This window comes from Lepisosteus oculatus, unplaced genomic scaffold (genome assembly GCF_040954835.1).
Source record: "Lepisosteus oculatus isolate fLepOcu1 unplaced genomic scaffold, fLepOcu1.hap2 HAP2_SCAFFOLD_96, whole genome shotgun sequence".
Taxonomy (NCBI): Eukaryota; Metazoa; Chordata; class Actinopteri; order Semionotiformes; family Lepisosteidae; genus Lepisosteus; species Lepisosteus oculatus.
In genome coordinates this window covers 486,143-509,557 of record NW_027168432.1, presented here as the reverse complement: position 1 = coordinate 509,557, position 23,415 = coordinate 486,143, and the positions used below count along the sequence as shown (strand labels likewise).

At 45.6% G+C, this 23,415-nt stretch overlaps 9 non-coding genes across 9 annotated transcripts; 4 read left to right on the top strand and 5 right to left on the bottom strand.

Moving 5' to 3' along the window:
- Positions 1-624: 624 nt before the first annotated feature.
- Positions 625-743, bottom strand: LOC138237399 (5S ribosomal RNA). The gene has a single exon (XR_011188932.1). It is a non-coding gene; the product is annotated as a 5S ribosomal RNA (ribosomal RNA).
- A 1,766-nt stretch (positions 744-2,509) lies between these two features.
- LOC138237415 (U1 spliceosomal RNA) lies at positions 2,510-2,673 on the top strand. Its single transcript, XR_011188948.1, has one exon. It is a non-coding gene; the product is annotated as a U1 spliceosomal RNA (small nuclear RNA).
- Positions 2,674-3,308: 635 nt separating this feature from the next.
- LOC138237391 (5S ribosomal RNA) lies at positions 3,309-3,427 on the bottom strand. Its single transcript, XR_011188925.1, has one exon. It is a non-coding gene; the product is annotated as a 5S ribosomal RNA (ribosomal RNA).
- A 1,292-nt stretch (positions 3,428-4,719) lies between these two features.
- On the top strand, positions 4,720-4,861 carry LOC138237431 (U4 spliceosomal RNA). Its single transcript, XR_011188963.1, has one exon. It is a non-coding gene; the product is annotated as a U4 spliceosomal RNA (small nuclear RNA).
- Positions 4,862-10,304: 5,443 nt separating this feature from the next.
- trnag-gcc (transfer RNA glycine (anticodon GCC)) lies at positions 10,305-10,375 on the bottom strand. Its single transcript has one exon. It is a non-coding gene; the product is annotated as a tRNA-Gly (tRNA).
- Positions 10,376-12,070: 1,695 nt separating this feature from the next.
- Positions 12,071-12,152, bottom strand: trnas-uga (transfer RNA serine (anticodon UGA)). The gene has a single exon. It is a non-coding gene; the product is annotated as a tRNA-Ser (tRNA).
- Positions 12,153-13,491: 1,339 nt separating this feature from the next.
- trnas-gcu (transfer RNA serine (anticodon GCU)) lies at positions 13,492-13,573 on the bottom strand. The gene has a single exon. It is a non-coding gene; the product is annotated as a tRNA-Ser (tRNA).
- Positions 13,574-15,197: 1,624 nt separating this feature from the next.
- On the top strand, positions 15,198-15,270 carry trnar-acg (transfer RNA arginine (anticodon ACG)). The gene has a single exon. It is a non-coding gene; the product is annotated as a tRNA-Arg (tRNA).
- A 6,255-nt stretch (positions 15,271-21,525) lies between these two features.
- trnar-ccu (transfer RNA arginine (anticodon CCU)) lies at positions 21,526-21,598 on the top strand. Its single transcript has one exon. It is a non-coding gene; the product is annotated as a tRNA-Arg (tRNA).
- Positions 21,599-23,415: the final 1,817 nt, after the last annotated feature.

Genomic DNA, 23,415 nt, shown 5'->3' with positions numbered 1-23,415 from the left:
TTATCTGGAACTTTTCATGTCCAAGGAGCTCAATGTGCTTTCTGTGTACAACAGGGCCACTGAACTCCACACTGGCCACTGAACCACAGCAGTGGCTTGCTGGCTTGACATCTCCCAAGGAAAATGTTGAAATCGCATGTGGAACAGGAAAATGACCCTCGAGTATGAGGGGAAAAAAAGAAAAAGATCAACTGGAGTGCGCCAACCCATGTCAGGACAGCCCAGTTTCCTAGACGAGGTGGCCGAGTGGTTACTGTATGCTGAGTCTAAAGACAGTTTCACCCATTTTCTGATTGCTCGGTTCTGTACCAGTGCAGACATGTCAAACAGTGAATGGCTGTACCTCTATTGTATCCGTGCTCAATGAATGAAATCGGTAACAAATGAATATATGTCTAGTTATACGAAAAACGAGTGGTTTATCGACTCATCTTCATTTGCAGATTTAGAGGCAGCTTCGATATTCGTTTTACAGACGGGTTTTTTTTTTGAATATGGGTCACACACATGCCACAGCAACAAAACATCTCTAGAGATGAGGCTATAGATCACCTTTCCATCCTGCAGGTTTTCCTCCCAAAGCCTACGGCACCAACGGCGACCCCTGCTGGCCGGGAGAGCAAAAGCTTACAGCACCTGGTATTCCCAGGCAGTCTCCCATCCAAGTACTAACCAGGCCCGACGCTGCTTAGCTTCCGAGATCAGACGAGATTGGGCGTGTTCAGGGTGGTGTGGCCGTAAGCGAAAGCCCCAGCGCCTGACTCGCTACTTGAAGCTGTGTGTGGCGGGGGTTCCGTGCCCCCCGAGCGGGACTGAAGGATCGTTCGTGTGCAACTCTTTGGAAAGGAGCTGCTTTCCAAATCGCATTGCGTGCCTGGATGTTGGCGAATGCGCTCCCTTGTGTTGGCTCGTCCCGCACTGGAGGAGGACAAACAATCTGCACGGAGGAGCACCAGGCAAGTCTTCACCAGACAAAAACCTCCAGTGCACAGCACTCTGGAAACATTTCGGGGCTTTCGCGTGTTTATTTCAGCACGTAAAGCGCACCGGTCCAACACGTCGGCCGGGCGCGCGGCGCCTCCGCCCTCTTGTGGCCTTGCGGCGTCAGAGCAAGAGGCTCCTTCTCGCTGCCCTTCCGCTGTGTTGCAGGGCCCCGAGAGGGAACCCGGAGCGCGCACTTTGTGGGGGGCGGGGGACCGCGTTCGCGCTCTGCCCCCGGTCTCTTGCGCGAGTACTAAATCTCACGGACAGGGGGGCCTCGTCATTGATTGTTACAGGTGAGACGGGGATTAGGAGGAGACCCCGACTGATGGGTAAAGGGGAGCACTAACACCAGAGGGACACCCCCGGCGTCTCTTTTTGAGAGACGCCCTGGGGTTTCCTAATGGCCAAGGAGGGTCGGGACCTCGGTTTGACCTCCATCAGGAGGCTGGGGCGTAAGAGAGCCACACAGCCCGCAGGGTGAGCGCTCCCTACTGGTCCCAGTCACACCTCTTGCAGGAGCAGCAGCAACCGGAGCTTTTCCGGGGTGGAATCTCCCATCCGGGTGCCGGCCAGGCTCACACCTGCTGGGCTGCCCCGGGGGTGAGCCCAGTCGAGAGTCGCAGGGCCAGATCTAGTCACCGGGGAGAAACGATACAAGTGAAGGATTGCTCGGCTCTCGGCACTTGAAAAGACCGACAAATGTCTCGTTCCCGCCGGAGCTGAATGTACCCGCATGTGTGGTGTCGTCTTCTTCCCCCGCCCCGCTGTGTTTGCTGTATTGTCTCTGAAGCCGGCCCCCCCGAGACGAGACGGGCTGTTCCTGTGCCCCAATTAACACTTTACAGGTGCCATTCCCCGGCATTGTGGCCATTGTCGGTGCTCACACGCGATAAGATAAGGCGGAGGAGAGTGGGGCATGCCCAGCGGCAGACATTCAAGGAGGGGGCAGTGCGAGGTGAGGTGAGGTGCGACACGCCGGAGCCCCGACGCAGCTAATGCGGAGCACTTGTTGGACTGGCATCGAAAGGACGTGTGCGCACGGAGCGAGCCTTCCCTGCGGCGGAGCGCGGGAACTTTCTCCCCCCCTCCCGCTGCAGGAGTTGTGTGCACTGCAGCGGTGCCGAGAGAAAAGCACAGAAGGCAGCAGGCTCTGGAGAGCAGGTAAGAGACGGAGCCTTGTGGGCAGGCGAGCAGGCCCGTTTTTTGGAAATTGCTGAAAAGGTTTGTTCGGTGTGTGGCAGGCGCACGTCGCGAGCTTGCGTGGCGATCTGCCGGTCTGGAGTTATGCAAATGAGGCCGAATTGCATCCCGGGACATGCTGCGAATGCGCAACGGCGACTGCAGATGTGTAGGAAACGGCGCGCTCGTTTTCTCGTTTTGCCCACACTTTTGAGTGTTAGTGTGGCGTGTGAGTGTGTGAAAGAGTGGGCCCAGCAGGAGGCGGTGGCGTGCGGGGCGAGGAGGTGGCCTAGGCTGCGCGATTTGTGCTGTGGGTGCGGGCCGCTTGCAGGGGCCTGTTTAACTCATACTTACCTGGCAGGGGAGATACCTTGATCAAGAAGGAGGTTCACCCAGGGCGAGGCTCGGCCATTGCACTCCGGCTGTGCTGACCCCTGCAAATTCCCAAAATGTGGGAATCTCGACTGCATAATTTCTGGTAGTGGGGGACTGCGTTCGCGCTCTCCCCTGATGTGCTTGGTCCAAAATCAGATACGGGAGGGTTAAGACACCACGAGCTGCGTGGCTGTGGAAGGATCCCGGTTCGACAGGAGTGGACGCCGCTGCTGGTTCTCGCTGGCTTTTAGTTAGGGGTCCGGAGAAGCATCTCAAGCTAGTTCCACTACTCCTTCCGGACGTTCATTCCCTTTTCAAAGTCAGTCGTTTTGCTGTAGTCTGCGTTCTTTAGGCTGATTATCGAGGTTAGCCTTTATTTGGTCATGGGGGGCCTCGGTACTGTATGCTGAGTCTAAAGACAGTTTCACCCGTTTTCTGATTGCTCGGTTCTGTACCAGTGCAGACATGTCAAACAGTGAATGGCTGTACCTCTATTGTATCCGTGCTCAATGAATGAAATCGGTAACAAATGAATATATGTCTAGTTATACGAAAAACGAGTGGTTTATCGACTCATCTTCATTTGCAGATTTAGAGGCAGCTTCGATATTCGTTTTACAGACGGGTTTTTTTTTTGAATATGGGTCACACACATGCCACAGCAACAAAACATCTCTAGAGATGAGGCTATAGATCACCTTTCCATCCTGCAGGTTTTCCTCCCAAAGCCTACGGCACCAACGGCGACCCCTGCTGGCCGGGAGAGCAAAAGCTTACAGCACCTGGTATTCCCAGGCAGTCTCCCATCCAAGTACTAACCAGGCCCGACGCTGCTTAGCTTCCGAGATCAGATGAGATTGGGCGTTTTCAGGGTGGTGTGGCCGTAAGCGAAAGCCCCAGCGCCTGACTCGCTACTTGAAGCTGTGTGTGGCGGGGGTTCCGTGCCCCCCGAGCGGGACTGAAGGATCGTTCGTGTGCAACTCTTTGGAAAGGAGCTGCTTTCCAAATCGCATTGCGTGCCTGGATGTTGGCGAATGCGCTCCCTTGTGTTGGCTCGTCCCACACTGGAGGAGCACCAACAATCTGCACAGAGGAGCACCAGCCAAGTCTTCAGTGCACAGCACTCTGGAAACATTTCGGGGCTGTCGCGTGTTTATTTCAGCACGTAAAGCGCACCGGTCCAACACGTCGGCCGGGCGCGCGGCGCCTCCGCCCTGTTGCTGCCCCTGCAGCTGCTTCACTTTTCCCTTTAGTTGCCATCGATTTTTTTGTAGTGCTATACATATACGATTGAGGTATCTTAGAGTTCTCCTTCGAAGACCCAGCACTCTCTTTTCTTTTCCCAGTGTTACTCATATCGGACTTTTTAAACCTAAAAAAAAATCGTTTTTTTTTCTTTCAATTAAAACTGAAGTTTAAACAACTAGTGTTAAGTCCTTATTTTTCTGTAGTCAAAAAAAGCAAAAATTAACATTCAGGTCATGAAAAACTCAAAAAAACTCCCCAACCACTAAACTTTACCTCCCACCTGAGCGCCATCTTGAACGCCCCTACCACCAGAGAATGCTCACGATTTCGGAAGCTGTCTCCGGGACGTGCTGATTCCACACATCCTGAATAAATCATGATATTGTTAGTTGCTGTAGCTAGACGTTCAAATGAGTTTCATGGCCAGATGGACTGTTTCCTCCAGCGGTATAATATTGCAGTGAGACAGCACGATGCCTGCAAGACTATGTCACGCTAAACGCCACAGATTGTGTTTGTCCGTTCGTGTCAGTCGTCCCGCAGCCACGGGAAATGGGACACAAACATGCTGCAATGCTTTCAAGACGTTAGGATTTGTTTGTGCAACATCCAAGAAGAGTACTTGTGGCTTGAATGTGAACTGTACGTGCCCGCCCCCTTTCCTCTGTAGTGCATGAGTTCCTCCCGGCATGCCCTTCGTCATTGTTCTGTCATCTTGTATTTAAAGGGTTGTATTTCTGCTGCTGAAAATAAGCAACGGTTTTCTCACAACGCCCTTTGTTCCCAACGGAGCCCTTGTCTGTCATGAAATTCTTCAAAACCTCAAGCTAGAAGAAGAAGAAGACGACAAATATGAAGCGTTATAGCAACGACATGCCATGAGACGATCGATAACGATTTCCATAGGATCCCCGCGGTTGCCTGGCAACCGTCAGCTTTGCGCAGTGGCAGTATCGTAGCCTGTGAGGTTTAGCCGAGGCTCGATTATTGCTAGTTGAAAACTTTTCCCAATACCCCGCTTCCGCCGGTTTGCAATACAATCGGCGAAAGCAATTTTTGACAGTCTTGTCAGAGACTGAGCAAGGTGTTTAAAGACAGATTTGGTCACGGTGATATCATGGTAGAAAGAAACGAGCTTGTTACGTGTCAACAGGAACGCTCTTTAGCTCTTTCAGCTTTATGCAGAGAACAGCGTCTGTCGAGATTACTTTTGTGTCAGCGCGAAACGCCGTGTGCTGTCAGTATGATTTCATATTGCTCATAGCGGCGCCTGGCTTTTGTCTGTCAAACGTTAGGTTGCGCTTCTTCATGCTGCATCGTCGGCATGAGTGGAGCATTTTAAACGTCTGTACTTACTGCGCCCCATAAGAAATCGTTTGTCCCCATTCAAAAGAGATTGTGCGATGTCCTGCAGCGTTCGCAAAGCAAACCTTTGACAGTTTGAAAAGAGGAATTTATTCTGCTTCCTGTGCGTGCAGTAGTTACAAAGTTGAACGTCTTTACACGATCTGCTGCAGTTTTCAGTGGGTGGGCTTTGTCAAATGGCTTGGAAAAACGCACTGTGTTTCGGCTCGGGAAACATCGTGAGCAGTGTCCTGCATGTTTTCTGTGTATAGCTGTCTTTTAACGCATACAGAATTCATTCGAAATCATTGATTTCTCCAATTAACAAGGGTCCCTTTTTGAACCTGCCAGAAGCATTCTTTCAATGTAACAGATTTACTCCGGGGAAGGGCAGCATGACATTGAGAGTAGCTCAAGCTTTCAGCACCTTTATCTGACTGCATGTATGCAGACGCTGCTCAGAATCCCCTGTAAGATTCTCCTTCAATTCCGTTTTGCAGTGCTTTAGCTCTTTCAAAAGGCTTCGCTTTGCTAGTCACAATCCAAGGCTCATGACAGCATTTGAAAACATTCGCAACTGCGTTGGTCGGGAATCGAACCTGGGTTAACTGCTTTGAAGGCAGCTATGCGCAACACTGGCTCGCTCCAGAATAAATCTCACGTCGAGGGCATATTTTTTTCCATTTTACCGTGAGTCGGGCTCAGCTGCACAGAGGAGAGAGCAGAGCAATGAGGTCACGGGGACAGGGGAGTCACACGCTGGCGGTTTGAATACGCGGAAGATCACTGAGGGATCCACAGTATATGGACCCTCCGTGCGCCATCAGTCCGCACTCCGGACTCTGAATCCTGCCATCCGAGTTAAGATCTCGGCGGAACCTGAGGCGCAGTTCCTTCTTAAAACGTAATCTGGTGAGCATTTCTAGAATCGTATTTGTATAGATGCAGCCTTTAATGTGTTGCTAGGTTAAAATTGATGACTTCTTGTATTTCAGTAGGCAACTGCCCTCTTGATTTCGGATTTAATTTCTTTATTACAGGGGCGCTTTTATGAAGACAGAGTCATGTTCAGGTACTTTGCTTGATGGAGGAAGCTCATTTCAGACTCTGTGATCTGCTCACCTGGAAAGGTCTGCTATACTACTACAAGAGAGAAGTAGAGTCTGGAAGAAGGGACAATTTTATGATGCTTTGGAAGATAATGTTTTTTTTTCTTATACTGAAAATGAAAGGTAGTTGTTTCTATATGGACTCAGTCTTTGGAATTTGTATATTTATATATTTCAGTGAACCCTCAGCCATTCCTTCTGTATTGTAATTCAATTTCTCTTTTAAAATTCCTTCCCCACTTCTAGGACCTGCAGTTGCTGAACTCCACAATGGCTTCTATTGGAAAGTCTGTGACTGAGCCCAAGTAAGTGTTCATTTTTTTATGAAACCATTATTTATTTAGGAGCAATGAGCAATTCTTATATAAATGCAATAAAATCATTATGCTCAAACTATGAGAGAGAAAATTAAGGATAATTTAAGAAATCAGTCTTAGCTTGTTTCTATACACAGATGGTATTATTTATTTTCAAAGGAAACCCGCGCGGATTCCCCTGGTGTGCAAGATGTACCTGAATACTCTTGATCAGCTTCCTGCTCACTTGAAGAGGGCGTGTATGAAGCACGCCACGGCAGAAAAGATCAGGATGGCCTCTCAACAGGCGAGGGAGGACATGATGAATCACCTGAAGAAGGGGGTCATCGTGGATTACCACAGAATAGAGATCGTGTCTGGTGAGGCAAACAGGATAGTGGTTGTAAGACTGCTAGAGTCCTTGGGCCTTTTTGTACATGGGAAGCCTGAAGACACATTGGCAAGGTGAGATATTTTTAATCTGTAAGGCTTCTGTAGTTTCTTTTTGAAATCATTGTTACAACATATTATGTAAAAGCATGTTGAAAAGAATCTACCTGCATTCCAGCGGCCCTGAGCAAGAGGCCGCTGTCCAGGAGGATTAGATGCCAGAGGCTGCTCTAGAAACTGAAACAGAAGCGGATAAGGAAGGGGAAGATGTGAGCTCTGAAGAACTCTATCAGCAGTAAGACTTTTTTATTTTTCAGATGTATCTATTTTTTACTAAAATTCTAATTTGTCTTATAGGTATAAAATGTTTAAACCGGTGTTTTATATCCTTACAGGCCCTGAGTAGTTAAAAAGTATCAGCAGGCCGGAAGAGAGTGGCCCAAGCTGGACTCTATAGAAAGCACTCCCTGGATGCTCCTCTCCTGATTGGATTCAAACAGTACCTTACCAAGGATCTGGGAGTGGCAAATTATTCTCAGGAGGCATTTATTTTTTAAAGGCATTTAAAATTAAGCAATGGTATCTTCATTGTAAATGTTTTTATTTCTTAGCTTAAAATTCACCCATGTGAAATGATGTCAGCCATATACATCATGACTCTATATTTCCTACCTGAATCTATTCTACTTAAATTATTACATTATACACAATTTGAGTTCATTTTAAAAAGTAAAAGGTAATGAAAGGAATGCATTTTCATAAGAAAGATAATACCGATATGCATGTGATAATCTTCCTTATATCATGTAGTGCATCATTTGGACACTTTGTGGGCTTCAAATACAAAGAAAATCATGTTCTATGGTACAAGATAAATACAAAACTTAAGCTTTTATTTTAATTAGATTTCTTTATAAAGCATAAGCAATCATTTATTACATCGCTTCTTGAATTAAATCTTTTGACAAGAGGTAAGACTTCTGTTACATTTAAACCCATGTTTAGCTGTGTTTTTTAGATTTAACTGAACCAATTTCTGTGTGTGATAATGTCCTTGAATTCTGACAACATCACACTAAATTACATGATATAAAACAGCTAATGTTTCTAGAGATAAAGTTTCTGAGATGCTTCTAATTACTTTTTATTACCAGGGACAGTTTAATTCACCTTGTACAGTACTGTAAGACCAAGATGCTTTTTTTAAAAGTTATTTAACATTTTATAGAACTTTGTCTACTATGGCAACATGATGTGCTTGGTGAAACTTGGAAAAATACTGCTTGGCCACTTATCTTAAGATAAAGATAGGATAAAGGTTTATCTTTTGCACCTACCTGACCCCCAGGGAAGGCCAATGCTTTCTAAGTTGATGGTTCCCTACAGTAGACTGTACTTTAATTTCAAAGGTAATGTATATTGACCCAAATCAGTTTTGGAATCCAATCTACTGACGAGATGGAGCACATCCTTTTTTCAGGATTTTAGCATCATACGTTTGGTATATTTAGTCCCTAATGCTGAAAGAAATGATCATAGAACATTTGGACACTTTGTGGGCTTGAAATACAAAGCAAATCATGTACTATGGTACAAGATAAATACAAAACTTAAGCTTTTATTTTAATTAGATTTGTTTATAAAGCATAAGCAATCATTTATTACATTAATATATGTGAAAATAACATTTTAGCATCATACGTTTAGTATATTTAGTCCCTAATGCTGAAAGAAATGATCATAGAACATGACATCTAACCTTACCTGCGGTGTTTTTAATCCCTATTGCTCAATGCACGGTGAAAGCATTCCATACATGTGTCTGACAATGAGGAATGGGCCCCTGAGACAGTCATTTGCCTGTTTCACAAATGATCGTATTTTACTAGAGATTCTGCTTGGGATTCAGATGTGCATTCGGACAGCAATCCCTTTCAAGAAATGATATGTTCTGGATGAGGTCAAAGGTGCTGGAACACTGTATCTAGGATGTGTTTGCAGAGACTGTGTGTCTCCTGCTTCAACGCAGTGATAAACAGATGTGCTCCTTTAATTTATTGGTACATGCCCAGGGCAGTAAGCAGTCTGAGGATTTATTTCCAGATGGCATAGAGCAGTGAAGCAGTGAAGTAGTGCAAAACACTGGATCATTATATTATTAGAATCTATTCTACTTAAATTATTACATTATACTCAATTTGAGTTCATTTTAAAAAGTAAAAGGTAATGAAAGGAATGCATTTTCATAAGAAAGATAATACCGATATGCATGTGATAATCTTCCTTATATCATGTAGTGCGTCATTTGGACACTTTGTGGGCTTGAAATACAAAGAAAATCATGTTCTATGGTACAAGATAAATACAAAACTTAAGCTTTTATTTTAATTAGATTTGTTTCTAAAGCATAAGCAATCATTTATTACATTAATATATGTGAAAATAACATTTTAGCATCATATGTTTAGTATATTTAGTCCCTAATGCCGAAAGAAATGATCATTTGTTTAACATGCACGGGTCTGTCTCAAAGGATGCAGTACTCCTGAAGGGTCTCAAACCCTACATTTCGGATGCCTAGCTGTATCCCTCACATGTGGCACCTCAGAATGACTTCTAACCTTACCTGTGGTGTATTCAGTCCCTATTGCTCAATGCACAGTGTACATACTGCATACATGTGTCTTGAGAATGAGGAATGGGCCCCTGAGACAGTCATTTGCCTGTTTCACAAACAGGGACCTGGACCTAGCCCGTACAGGGCTCAAACCCGCGACCTTGGCGTTATTAGCACCACGCTCTAACCAACTGAGCTAACCAGCCTCACGACAGTGCTCCTCTCTGTGCTGCAAAAAATCAAACTCAGGGAATTTCTTTTGTCCTCCTTTGAATAGAAAGCCGTGTAATCAGTGTACGGGCTTTCTCGTGCAGTTTCATGGTTCTTGTAACCCAAATCCTACACTGGCCTGAAGTGCCCCCCCATTTCACAGCATTTTTCAGCTGATTTAAAATGTACCTAAAGGAGAAGCATTATTGAAGACCATCAATTACCAAGAGCTTTTGTCAAAGGTTTTGGTGGTCATTTTGAATGACCACAGAGCGCTGTGACCTCGGTTTTACATCTCATCCAAAAGACAGCGCCCTTTTACAACACAGCATCTCCGTCACTATACTGGGGCATTGGGACCCGCACAGACCTCAGGGTGAGCGCCCCCCCGCCGGCACCATTAACACCGCTTCCAGCTGGAAGCTTTGTTTTTCCCTGTAGCTCATCCTCATCCAGGTACTGACCTGGCTCACACCTGCTTAGCTTCAGTGGGTTTTCAGTTGCGAGTTGCAAGGGGATGCAAGTGATGGAGCCGCTCGCTGCAAAAGCCACTGCATTGGCCGGGAATCGAACCCGAGCCTCCCGCGTGGCAGGCGAGAATTCTACCACTGAACCACCAATGCTCAGTGCCTGGGCCTTTAAAAAAGACGCTTTTTTGGTGCTCTGTGCAAAACGCGTCGACATCTGCTTCCAGCTGCAAAATGCCATTTGCGGACGCTGAAGAACTTATTTCTAAGGCAGCGGGTACAAGCGATTGGGCGTTTTAAAACCACCAGGAACAGCAAAGAGGCGCGCTTCTTTGCTTGTGCCGAAACACACCGACTGAAAGCGGACAACGTAGTCGGCAGGATTGGAACCTCTGCGGGGAGACCCCAATGGATTTCTAGTCCATTGCCTTAACCACTCAGCCACGACTACAGCAAGCCCCACTGCCGCTGCGTTCTTGCTACAATCTTACCTGGATCGCGAGGCGCCGGCGGAAGCCTATTTCAAAGTCGTTCTCCGTTTCAAAAAAACATTTCCAAAATACAAGCCTTGCAGACAGACACGCCTCAGAGGACTTAAGGGTGGCTTCATGTCGGAATGATAAAGTCTCCCCGTCCGGACATGAAAATGCCACTTTGTTACACACAAAAAAAGAATCAACAACAGAGAAATGCCCACAAGCATTTGAAAAGCCGCACCACGTCGCACTTGAAATAGCTCTTACATTAGTGGTAGACACAGGAATCGCCTTTTTATTTACGCTCTTACCAACGCGATGGAAAGCAAAACAAAGCAAAGCAGAGCAAAACAAAACGAACAAACGAAAACCCTCACGTCCTGCACTTGCATATAACCCCGTTACGTGCCCAAGCGGTATTGTACGTCATCCTAGCACTGCACCCCGGGTCGTACGGTATATGGGAACGAGCACACGCCACGAATCGTCTCGAATCACTCCCTACAGCTGTAAGGCGCCTTGAAGCGTGCACCCCCAACATTCTTCTTTGCGCATCTGTGAAAGGTAAACTCTTGAGCAAACTCTGAACCAGCTCTAAGGAAACTAATCCGATTAGACGTTACTTTGACTCATCTTCTTACGCTCAGTGCCGGATTGCTCAAACTCCAGCTAGGGTTAGGGTTAGCATTCCCACGCTACTTAGACACTTTGTTTACGCTCAGTGCTGGATTTTGGGAACTTCAGGACGAGTGGGAATTTTCTCCTATCTGTCCATTCTGTTTTGTTTTGGAGACTCTTGGCTGCCTATGTTGTTCAGTGCACCGTGAAGGAAACATTTTCCAAAACTGTGTCAGCTCAAAAGTTGTAAGAAAACCTCTCCAGGTGCTTTAACTCTCTTCATTTTTGTCATTTAATGTGACACTCGATGTATAACTGGAGCCTCACATATGCAAATGGTGAGGCTCCAGTTCGACACCCAGTTCCACACCACTTTACAGTATATGACAAAAGCATGGCAGACTGTGCCGGACCAGCTGGTAACTTCCGCTTATTTTGACCATATTAAACATTGGAAATCTTCCCACTTGCATTTGTGACACTTGATTTTGGCTCCACCTAAGACACTCTTAAATCTTCAAACACTTTTCTCTTCTCCCGCAACACACTTGTCTGTCGGCACTATGTGGCAGCGTTGCATGACAACCCATCTCACCACGGAAAGGAACCTAACAGCTTTGGTAAGAGAGTAGAATTACCTGAAGAACTGCTTTCCATGGAAGCAGGACCAAGCGATGTAGCATTTTTATAGTACCAGGAAAGGAGAAGCGGCACTTCGCCTTTGCCGCACAGGCACAAGGTGACGTGCGGCAGACGCCGTAGTCGGCAGGATTCGAACCTGAGCGGGGAGTCCCCAATGGATTTCAAATCCATCGCCTTAACTACTCGGCCACGACTACAGCGAGCTCGCCGCCGCCGCATTCCTCCTATAATCTAACACGGAGTGCGAGGTGGCTGCGGAAACCTTTTTAAAGTCGCTCTCTGTTAAAAAAAAAACCTTTCACAAGATACATGCCGGCAGACAGACACGCCTCAGAGGGTTTAAGGCTGGCTTCACGTTCAAATGATAAAGTCTCCCCGTCCGGATGTCAAAATGCAACTTTGGCAGACAGAAAAAACATCAACAAACCACAAATGTGGACAAGGATTTTACAAGCTGCACCACACTGCACTTTCAAAAGCATTTACATTCGTGTTAGACGCAGGAATTGTCTTTGTTTTGCGCGCTTACGAACGCCATAGAAAACGAAACAAAACAAAAGCCCTCAGCTCCTGTACTTGATTATAACGCCGTTATGTGTCGAAGCAGGAATTTACGTCATCTTACCACTGCAACATGGGGAATAGAGGGAAATGAACACACGCTACGAATCGTCTCAATCACTCCCTAGAGTCGTAAGGCACATTGAAGGGCCCCCATCATTAATCGTTGGGCCTCTGTAAAAGGAAAGCTGTTGAGCAGTCTTTGAAACAGCTCGGATGAAACACTTGATTGCTTCCATGTGCATCTGGAGCCCACTTCTTATTTTCACTTCATGCCGCCCAAAGCATTTCTAAAACAGGAGATTCGCGTTTGGGAATGCGCCCTGCCCTACAAATAAAGCAGGTCTACGGGTCTGAAACCTGCTCCACGGAAAACAGTTCTGTTGCGCTTTTGATCAAAGGGAGATTCTCTGTTCTTACTTTTTGATTACATAACACCCAAAGGGGCTTCTTTGGAGCTGGATTCCAACCAGCATCCTAAAGTTTCTTGGCGGTATCCTTTACAGTCCTCTGTTCGGTCGACAAGGAACAGTAGGGGGCAGCTTTCCTCACACATACAGTGCAATGTACTGTAGTGTTCCCCTTCATTGAATTCGCAGTTCTGCATCAGACCTCTAACTCGTTTCCTTAGCTTGGATTTAAGCCACGAAGCAGGCTTCTACTGTATAAACGTCTAGAGGAATCACAAACTATTTGAGAGGCCATCATCCCAGGGGGAACTGACAAAGTCTATCCCTAAACACCTAGCGCAGTCTCTCGAGAGACTGTCAAAAATCGCTTTCTCCATTTGTGCTGCAAGTAAGTGAAAACGCGGTCTCAACCCAGAGCCACTTGGCAGCAGCGGCACGTAAATACTGTTACTACCACTGCTCGATACCAACGTTAGCCTACTATACCATGTTCAGCCACCGCTAGAAAATGTAAGGCTCTAGTACTGGAGCAAACAAAAGGAGAGCCAACGTCAAACGTAGAGAGCGACGAGGATGGGATTCGAACCCATGCGTGCAGAGCACAATGGATTAGCAGTCCATCGCCTTAACCACTCGGCCACCTCGTCGATGAAACTGGGCTGTCCAGACATGGGTTGGCGCGCTCCAGATGATCTTTTTCTTTTTTTTCCCTCGTACTCAAGGGTCCTTTTCCTGTTCCACATGCGATTTCAACATTTTCCTTGGGAGATGTCAAGCCAGCAAGCCACTGCTGTGGTTCAGTGGCCATTGTGGAGTTCAGTGGCCCTGTTGTACACAGAAAGCACATTGAGCTCCTTGGACATGAAAAGTTCCAGATAAAAGCCATTTGTCATCCTTTCTCTTGGTGTCGATGTTGCTATTGTATGTAAAGGTGGCAACTTGCTCAGCGAGCAGGCGGAGCACACACCGAATGCAGATGTGTCTGAGTGGTGTGTCCAAGTGGCTGCAAAAGGACAACACTACCGGGGCGCCGTTGCTTAGTTGGTTAAAGCGCTTGTCTCTTAAACAGGAGATCCTGAGTCCGAATCCCAGTGGTGCCTTCTTTGTTCTGTCTTCTCGAACAGAACTGGTCCTTACAGACAACCGCCTACGGCTAGACTTAATTAAATGCAAGTATTCATTTCCTGTCTTTAACGCGACTTGTTTTTCTTAAAATGGATGGAACTTGCAAAACATGAAATACAAACATTGCTAATCAGCGCTAGCGGCTGGCAAAAAAAAAGAAGTCAGCAATGTTTTTTTTCTTTAACCTTAACCCTGCTAATGGAGAAGAGTTAAACGACCGAGTCTATGCAGCTTAAACGGTGCTCATGTCGGGTTCTTAGCTGAAAGGGTGGTAAATCACGCTCACCCCAGTCCTTAATCTTTTAAAAGGATACAATATTGAACCTAGTCGCCACATCACATACATCCTGTTCAACGATAAAAAAGTGACATCTATCCTCGATCCAGAGTAAATCCCACGATGAGGGCATATTTTTTTCCACTTTACCATGAGTCGGGCTCAGCTCCACAGAGGCGAGAGCAGAGCAATGAGGTCACGGGGACAGGGGAGTCACACGCTGGCGGTTTGAATACGCGGAAGATCACTGAGGGATCCACAGTATATGGACCCTCCGTGCGCCATCAGTCCGCACTCCGGACTCTGAATCCTGCCATCCGAGTTAAGATCTCGGCGGAACCTGAGGCACAGTTCCTTCTTAAAACGTAATCTGGTGAGCATTTCTAGAATCGTACTTGTATAGATGCAGCCTTTAATGTGTTGCTGGGTTAAAATTGATGACTTCTTGAACTTCAGTAGGCAACTGCCCTCTTGATTTCGGATTTAATTTCTTTATTACAGGGGCGCTTTTATGAAGACAGAGTCATGTTCAGGTACTTTGCTTGATGGAGGAAGCTCATTTCGGACTCTGTGATCTGCTCACCTGGAAAGGTCTGCTGTACTACTACAAGAGAGAAGTAGAGTCTGGAGGAAGGGACAATTTTATGATGCTTTGGAAGGTAATGTTTTTTTTTTCTTTGAAATCGAAATGAATCAGAATATCAGTGCAAAAGACAAACTCTTGGTTTGGTTTAAAGAGATATGGTTTTAAAACAGACAAAATGTAGAAAACAGGTGTTTCTCACTTTTGGAAAAGAATGGACCGGGGGTAATATTTTACTAGGTGCAGTGCTCATCTCACTGGGTTACAGTCCTGCAGTGTCACACCAGGGCCAGTGGCGCAATGGATAACGCGTCTGACTACGGATCAGGAGATTGCAGGTTCGACTCCTGCCTGGCTCGGGTCGTTTTTAAACACATCGGGCTACTCCCTAAGTAGTCTGTGCTACTTACTGCATTGTAATCGTACCCAGTAAGATATTTCCTTCATGTAAATGAACTGCACCTGACAGCTTTAGAAAAACACCTGGGCTCAGTACGGTGCTGAGAGCTTAGCGTTGCTGTTCTAATTAGCACGCACTGCATCGGCTATGAGCCCGAACCTTTCAATTATTCCGATCAGTAAGTCAACACGTAGTCCACATGAACGGTAGAAATATTCTCTTGTCTGTCTCTTGTTTGTATAGAACTGAATGTCCCTGACAATGTACTGTTAGTTTTAATTGAAGAACGGCATTTGTGTTCAAATATACCAGACAAGTTTATGTAACTGCTCATGCGACACTCAGTTGTAATTAGTCAAGAAAAAAAAGTCGAACAACAGCTGCGGGTTTGATTCTGAACGTATGAGATTGCAGCGCCTTTTACTTCCATTGACAAATGATAGAGATTCGAAGAGAGATCCTTCAGACCAGCAAGCAAACCCACGGCTTTTTCGGTTTTCTATCTAGGCAACGTTGGTGTCTGCAATAGCATACATGAAAGCGTGATGCAATTTCTGTGGCTACATTTGTTGCACGTCATGCACAGTAAGAGTGTTTCTAACACCAAATAAAAAGTCAACAATTAGCGATCACGCCTTCTCCTCAGTTAACCCACTGAAACCCTTGCTGTTAACAGTTCTTGACTGCGTGCTTTACCAGCACCTACATATCGTGTCGGTTCTTTCAGCTTTATTCATTAGGTTTTCAAAGGCATAAGTAGAGCACCAGAGGTGCGAACGCAAAATGTGTAGTTATCTGAAGAATTGATTTCCATGGCAGCGGGTCCAAGCGATTTCGCGTTGTTATAGTACCAGGAAAGGAAAAGCGGCACTTCGCCTCTGCCGCGCAGGCACAAGGCGACGTGCGGCAGACGCCGGAGTCAGCAGGTTTCGCACCTGCGCGGGGAAGCCCCAACGCATTTCGAGCCCATCGCCTTAACCACTCGAGCACGACAAATGCGAGCTCGCCGCCGCCGCAATTCTCCTATAATCAAACACGGACTGCGATTTGGCTGCGGAAACCTTTTTAAAGTTGCTCTCCGTTAAAAAAAATACCTTTCACAAGATTCGTGCCGGCAGACAGACACGCCTCAGAGGGTTTAAGGCTGGCTTCACGTTCAAATGATAAAGTCCCCCAGTCCGGATGTCAAAATGCAACTTTGGCAGACAGAAAAAACATCAACAAACCAAAAATGTGGACAAGGATTTTACAAGCTGCACCACACTGCACTTTCAAAAGCATTTACATTCGTGTTAGACGCAGGAATTGCCTTTGATTTGCGCGCTTACGAACGCCATAGAAAACGAAACAAAACTAAAGCCCTCAGCTCCTGCACTTGATTATAATGCCGTTACGTGTCGAAGCAGGAATTTACGTCATCCTACCACTGCAACACGGGGAATAGAGGGAAATGAGCACAAGCTACGAATTGTCTCTAATCAGTCCCTACAGTTGTAAGACGCCTGGAAGCGTGCACCCCCATCATTAATCTTTGCGCATCTGTGCAAGGTAAACTCTGGAGCAGTCTCTGAAACGGCTCAAAGGAAACACGTGATTGATTCCATATGCATCTGGGGTTCATTTCTTATTTACATTTAATTCAAGGGAAAGGCTTGGGTCAGTTTCAGACGGCCTCCAACAGCGAGATTCAAGCGCCCCACCTTCAGCCCAATCTGCGCCGCCAGAACGACAACAGCTCCTCTGGTCTTTGGGGTGCGGTTGTGACCCCGTAACCTAAAGTGTTGGTGGCAGACAAATGGAGACTAACAGGTGATGTCCTAGGACATGACTACATTGTGACACTCGGTGGGGATGGTGACCATTGCTTGGAAAAGAGTGCGAGGCCCCTTTAGAAAAACATTTTGTTAACAGGCATTCTGCCTCAGCCTAAACACCTATAGCTTGCAAAGCGCATGCTATTAGACAGGCACCTCTGCAAGACCTTAAGAGTCTCTTAAACTAGTGATAGTAAGGTGTTCCCAATGGGCGATGTTTGGCTTTCAAATCATCTCTCTGTGGAAGCGCCGAGATGCAGCTGTTTAAGGCTTAGAAGCAGCTGACTGTTTCACTACCTAGCTGATTACTGTCAGTCAGGGAGCTCAGAGGTGAAAAGCCTGTCTGAGAGACAATTCGCCGTCGATGAGTTCAATATGTTCCGTACCAGCTCGGCGCAACTGAGATCATCTTGGTAGCCGTGTAGCTCAGATGAGTGAGAGCGTGTGTGTGTGTACCACCGTGATTGGATGCCGGTCCTTCTCAGGTCACAGTAAACCTTCTGCTGCCTAACTTCCCTAATTTTGGGGATCCCTTTGAAAAAGCAAAGGAAAAAAAACTGGCTCTTCATCAGCATGATCGACCTCACCCAGTGTGGCGCAGTGGCCTAATGGCTAAGACACTGGCCTCCTAAGCCAGGGATTGTGGGTTTGAGTACCATCTGGGGTGCTCCTGTCCCATTTTGAGCGTACAAATGTCCTTTTGATTTGCAAAGCTACAACCCCACCTTACTCAGTGAGCGTCTCTTCTTTTCTCTCACATACAGTTGGGAGAAAAACTTTTGTAAACAGCCCTTCGGAATGATGTGGATTTCTGCATGAATGGCTCCTAACATGTGATCTTATCTTTATCTAAGTCATAATAATTAATAAAGAGAGTCTGATTTAACAAACAACACAAGCCCAACATTTGACATTGCTGTTTCTTTATTGACCAAATGGTTTAAACAATCAAGGTCATTGATGGAAAAAGTACGTGAACCCTTATATTAAGGAGCTAGTGGAACCTCCTTTATGACAAAAACCTCAATCCCCACTTTCTGTAGCGGCTGGTCAGACCTGAGCAGCGGTTAGGAGGTATTTTGGCCTATTCCTCTATGCAAAACTGTTTCAGTTCATGTATATTTTTGGGATGTCTTGCGCTGAACGGCCTGCTTCAGATCACGCCACAGCACTTCAATGGGATTGGGGTCAGGACTCTTACTTGGCCATCCCAAAATACGGAATTTCTTCTGTTTCAGCCACTCTGTTGTTGATGTACTCCTTTGTTTTTGTCATGCTGCATGACCCAGCCTCTTTCGAGTTTTAGATCACAGGCAGACACCCTGACATTCTGCTGTAGAATTTCCTGATACATCTTGGAATTCATCGGTCCCTCGATGATTGCAAGCCGTACAGCCTCCGCCATGTTTCCCAGGTGGGATGAGGTTTTGGAGTTGGTATGCAGTGTTTTGTTATCTCCAAACATAACGCTGTGCACATTTACCAACAAGTTCAACTTTTGTCATGTCTGTCCACAGAACATTGTTCCAGGAGTTGCTGTGGAACATCCATGTGGTCTTTAGCAAACTTGAGAGGGGCAGTGGTGGTTTTTTTTGGGGGGAGAGCAGTGGTTTCCTCCGTGGTGACCTCGCATGATCACCGCTCCTGTTCAGATTTCTTCTTATGGTGGACTCATGGACACAGACGTAAGACAAAGTCAACCACCTGTTCGCTAGATCCCATCCCCACTCAGCTAGTCAAAGATTCCCTCGAAGGACTGGCAGGACCTATAATTAGTATGATGAATGCATCGCTTGCGTCAGGCGTTGTACCTGATCAATTTAAGGTAGCGGTTGTTAGACCGCTCCTTAAGAAGTCAAATTTGGATCCACAAGTTCTTAACAACTACAGGCCTGTCTCAAAGGTCCCATTTCAATCTAAAAGTTTTGAGAGAATAGTTGTTGCCCAATGTCAATCGTATCTGGATTCAAATAATATACTTGAGAAATTTCAGTCTGCTTTCTGAAACTGCATTAACGAGAGTCGTAAATGATATTCTCTTAGCTACTGATGTGGGGAATGCAACAGTGCTTGTGCTTCTAGATCTTAGAGCTGCCTTTGACACGGTTGACCTCTCTGTTTTGTTACACAGGCTTGAGTTTGAGGTTGGCTTATCTGGAACCGTCCTTCAGTGGTTTACTTCACATTTTACTCATCGTTTTCATTATGTTCAAATATCTAATAATTGTACTGCTTCATCAACGTCACCAGTTCAATTTGGGGTACCAGACGGATCAGTGCCGGGGCCAATATTGCTCTCTCTCTCTACATGCTGCTGCTAGGTAGGATAATACGAAAAAATAATATGAACTTTCATTCATATGCTGATGACACTCAAATAAACATTTTGTTCACACCAAACGACAACTTTTCTATTATCACTTTAGTTAAATGCATTAATGAAGGAAAGACTTGGATGTGTGAAAACTTTTTGTTACTCAACTCTGAGAAAACTGAGGATCTGTTGATCGGAGGCAACAATACTGATAGGACTACTATAACTTCAGCACTTAACTCAGAGGATTTAAACATTTGCCTCAAAGAGACAGCACGTAACCTAAGTGGCATATTAGACACAAGGCTCTTAACAACTTGCATTGTTAAGTGCCTTGAGACAACCTTGTTGTGAAAGGTGCTATATAGAAATACATTGATTTGAACTGAATTGACAATGTAAAATGTTGTGTGTGTTGTTTGTTAAACAAGACTGTCTTTATTTATTATTATGCGTCAGATGAAGATCAGATCACATTTTAAGAGCCAATCATGTAGAAATCCAGATCATTCGCGTTTTAAAAGTTGCGGGAAAAGCAAAACAGGTGCTTTTCCTTTGTTGCGCAGACACACGACGACACCGTAGGCGGCAGGACTCGAAGCTTCGCAGGGAGACCCCGATGGCTTTCTAGTCCATCACCCTAACCACTCAGCCGCCGCCGCCGCCACTGCCTTTTTGATGCAGTCTAACATAGAGTGCCGGGCAGCGGCGGAAACCTTTTTCAAAGTCGCTTTCCGTTTAACAACAACAAAAAAAACTTTCACAAAATGCATGCTAGCAGACAAATGCGCCTCAGAGGACTTAAGGCTGGCTTCAAGTTGGAATGATAAAGTCTCCCCGTCCGGTCAGGAAAAGGGAACTTTGTTAGACAGAAAGAAGGAAGTAACAATAACGGAGAATTGTGTGCAAGGATTTTAGAAGCTGCGCAGCCCTGCAGTTTCAATAGCCCTTTTATTCGTGTTAGATGCTGGAATTGCCTTTTTTTGACGCTCTTACGAATGCGATGTCAACGAAAACAGAACAAAGCACAAAAAACCCTCAAGTCCTGCAGTTGGATAGAATGCCGTTACGCGTCCAAGCCGTATTTGACTTCATCCTACCATTGCAACACGGGGCGTATATGGAAACGAACACACGCTACGAATTGTCTCTAATCAGTCCCTACAGTTGTAAGGCGCCTGGAAGCGTGCACCCCCATCATTAATCTTTGCGCATCTGTGCAAGGTAAACTCTGGAGCAGTCTTTGAAACGGCTCAAAGGAAACACGTGATTGATTCCATGTGCATCTGGGGTTCATTTCTTATTTACATTTAATTCAAGGGAAAGGCTTGGGTCAGTTTCAGACGGCCTCCAACAGCGAGATTCAAGCGCCCCACCTTCAGCCCAATCTGCGCCGCCAGAACGACAACGGCTCCTCTGCTCTCCGGGGTGCGGTTGTGACCCCGTAACCTAAAGTGTTGGTGGCAGACAAATGGAGACTAACAGGTGACATCCTAGGACATGACTACGTTGTGACACTCGGTGGGGATGGTGACCATTGCTTGGAAAAGAGTGCGAGGCCCCTTTAGAAAAACATTTTGTTAACAGGCATTCTGCCTCAGCCTAAACACCTATAGCTTGCAAAGCGCATGCTATTAGACAGGCACCTCTGCAAGACCTTAAGAGTCTCTTAAACTAGTGATAGTAAGGTGTTCCCAATGGGCGATGTTCGGCTTTCAAATCATCTCTCCGTGGAAGCGCCGAGATGCAACTGTTTAAGGTTTAGAAGCAGCTGACTGTTTCACTACCTAGCTGATCACTGTTAGTCAGGGAGCTCAGAGGTGAAAAGCCTGTCTGAGAGACAATTCGCCGTCGATCAGTTCAATATGTTCCGTACCAGCTCGGCGCACCTGAGATCATCTTGGTAGCCGTGTAGCTCAGATGAGTGAGAGTGTGTGTGTGTGTACCACCGTGATTGGATGCCGGTCCTTCTCAGGTCACAGTAAACCTTCTGCTGCCTAACTTCCCTAATTTTGGGGATCCCTTTGAAAAAGCAAAGGAAAAAAAAAACTGGCTCTTCATCAGCGTGATCGACCCCACTCAGTGTGCCCCAGTGGCCTAATGGATAAGGCACTGGCTTCCTAAGCCAGGGATTGTGGGTTTGAGTCCCATCTGGGGTGCTCCTGTCCCTTTTTGAGTGTACAAATGTCCTTGTGATTTGTGAAGCTGCAACCCCACCTTACTCAGTGAGCGTCTCTGCTTTTCTCTCAGTTGGGAGAAAAACTTTTGTAAACAGCCCTTCGGAATGATGTGGATTTCTGCATGAATGGCTCCTAACATGTGATCTTATCTTTATCTAAGTCATAATAATTAATAAAGAGAGTCTGATTTCACAAACAACATACGCCCAACATTTGACATTGCTGTTTCTTTATTGACCAAATGGTTTAAACAATCAAGGTCATTGATGGAAAAAGTACGTGAACCCTTATATTAAGGAGCTAGTGGAACCTCCTTTATTGACAAAAACCTCAACATCCAACAAACCTCAGCATCCGCCATGCTTCCCAGGTGGGATGAGGTTTTGGAGTTGGTATGCAGAGTTTTGTTATCTCCAAACATAATGCTGTGCACATTTACCAACAAGTTCAACTTTTGTCACGTCTGTCCACAGAACATTGTTCCAGGAGTTGCTGTGGAACATCCATGTGGTCTTTAGCAAACTTGAGAGGGGCAGTGGTGTTTTTTTTGGGGGGGAGAGCAGTAGTTTCCTCCGTGGTGACCTCGCATGATCACCACTCCTGTTCAGATTTCTTCTTATGGTGGACTCATGAGCACAGACGTAAGACAAAGTCAACCACCTGTTCGCTAGATCCCATCCCCACTCAGCTAGTCAAAGATTCCCCTGAAGGACTGGCAGGACCTATAATTAGTATGATGAATGCATCGCTTGCGTCAGGCGTTGTACCTGATCAATTTAAGGTAGCGGTTGTTAGACCGCTCCTTAAGAAGTCAAATTTGGATCCACAAGTTCTTAACAACTACAGGCCTGTCTCAAAGGTCCCATTTCAATCTAAAAGTTTTGAGAGAATAGTTGTTGCCCAATGTCAATCGTATCTGGATTCAAATAATATACTTGAGAAATTTCAGTCTGCTTTCTGAAACTGCATTAACGAGAGTCGTAAATGATATTCTCTTAGCTACTGATGTGGGGAATGCAACAGTGCTTGTGCTTCTAGATCTTAGAGCTGCCTTTGACACGGTTGACCTCTCTGTTTTGTTACACAGGCTTGAGTTTGAGGTTGGCTTATCTGGAACCGTCCTTCAGTGGTTTACTTCACATTTTACTCATCGTTTTCATTATGTTCAAATATCTAATAATTGTACTGCTTCATCAACGTCACCAGTTCAATTTGGGGTACCAGACGGATCAGTGCCGGGGCCAATATTGCTCTCTCTCTCTACATTCTGCTGCTAGGTAGGATAATACGAAAAAATAATATGAACTTTCATTCATATGCTGATGACACTCAAATAAACATTTTGTTCACACCAAACGACAACTTTTCTATTATCACTTTAGTTAAATGCATTAATGAAGGAAAGACTTGGATGTGTGAAAACTTTTTGTTACTCAACTCTGAGAAAACTGAGGATCTGTTGATCGGAGGCAACAATACTGATAGGACTACTATAACTTCAGCACTTAACTCAGAGGATTTAAACATTTGCCTCAAAGAGACAGCACGTAACCTAAGTGGCATATTAGACACAAGGCTCTTAACAACTTGCATTGTTAAGTGCCTTGAGACAACCTTGTTGTGAAAGGTGCTATATAGAAATACATTGATTTGAACTGAATTGACAATGTAAAATGTTGTGTGTGTTGTTTGTTAAACAAGACTGTCTTTATTTATTATTATGCGTCAGATGAAGATCAGATCACATTTTAAGAGCCAATCATGTAGAAATCCAGATCATTCGCGTTTTAAAAGTT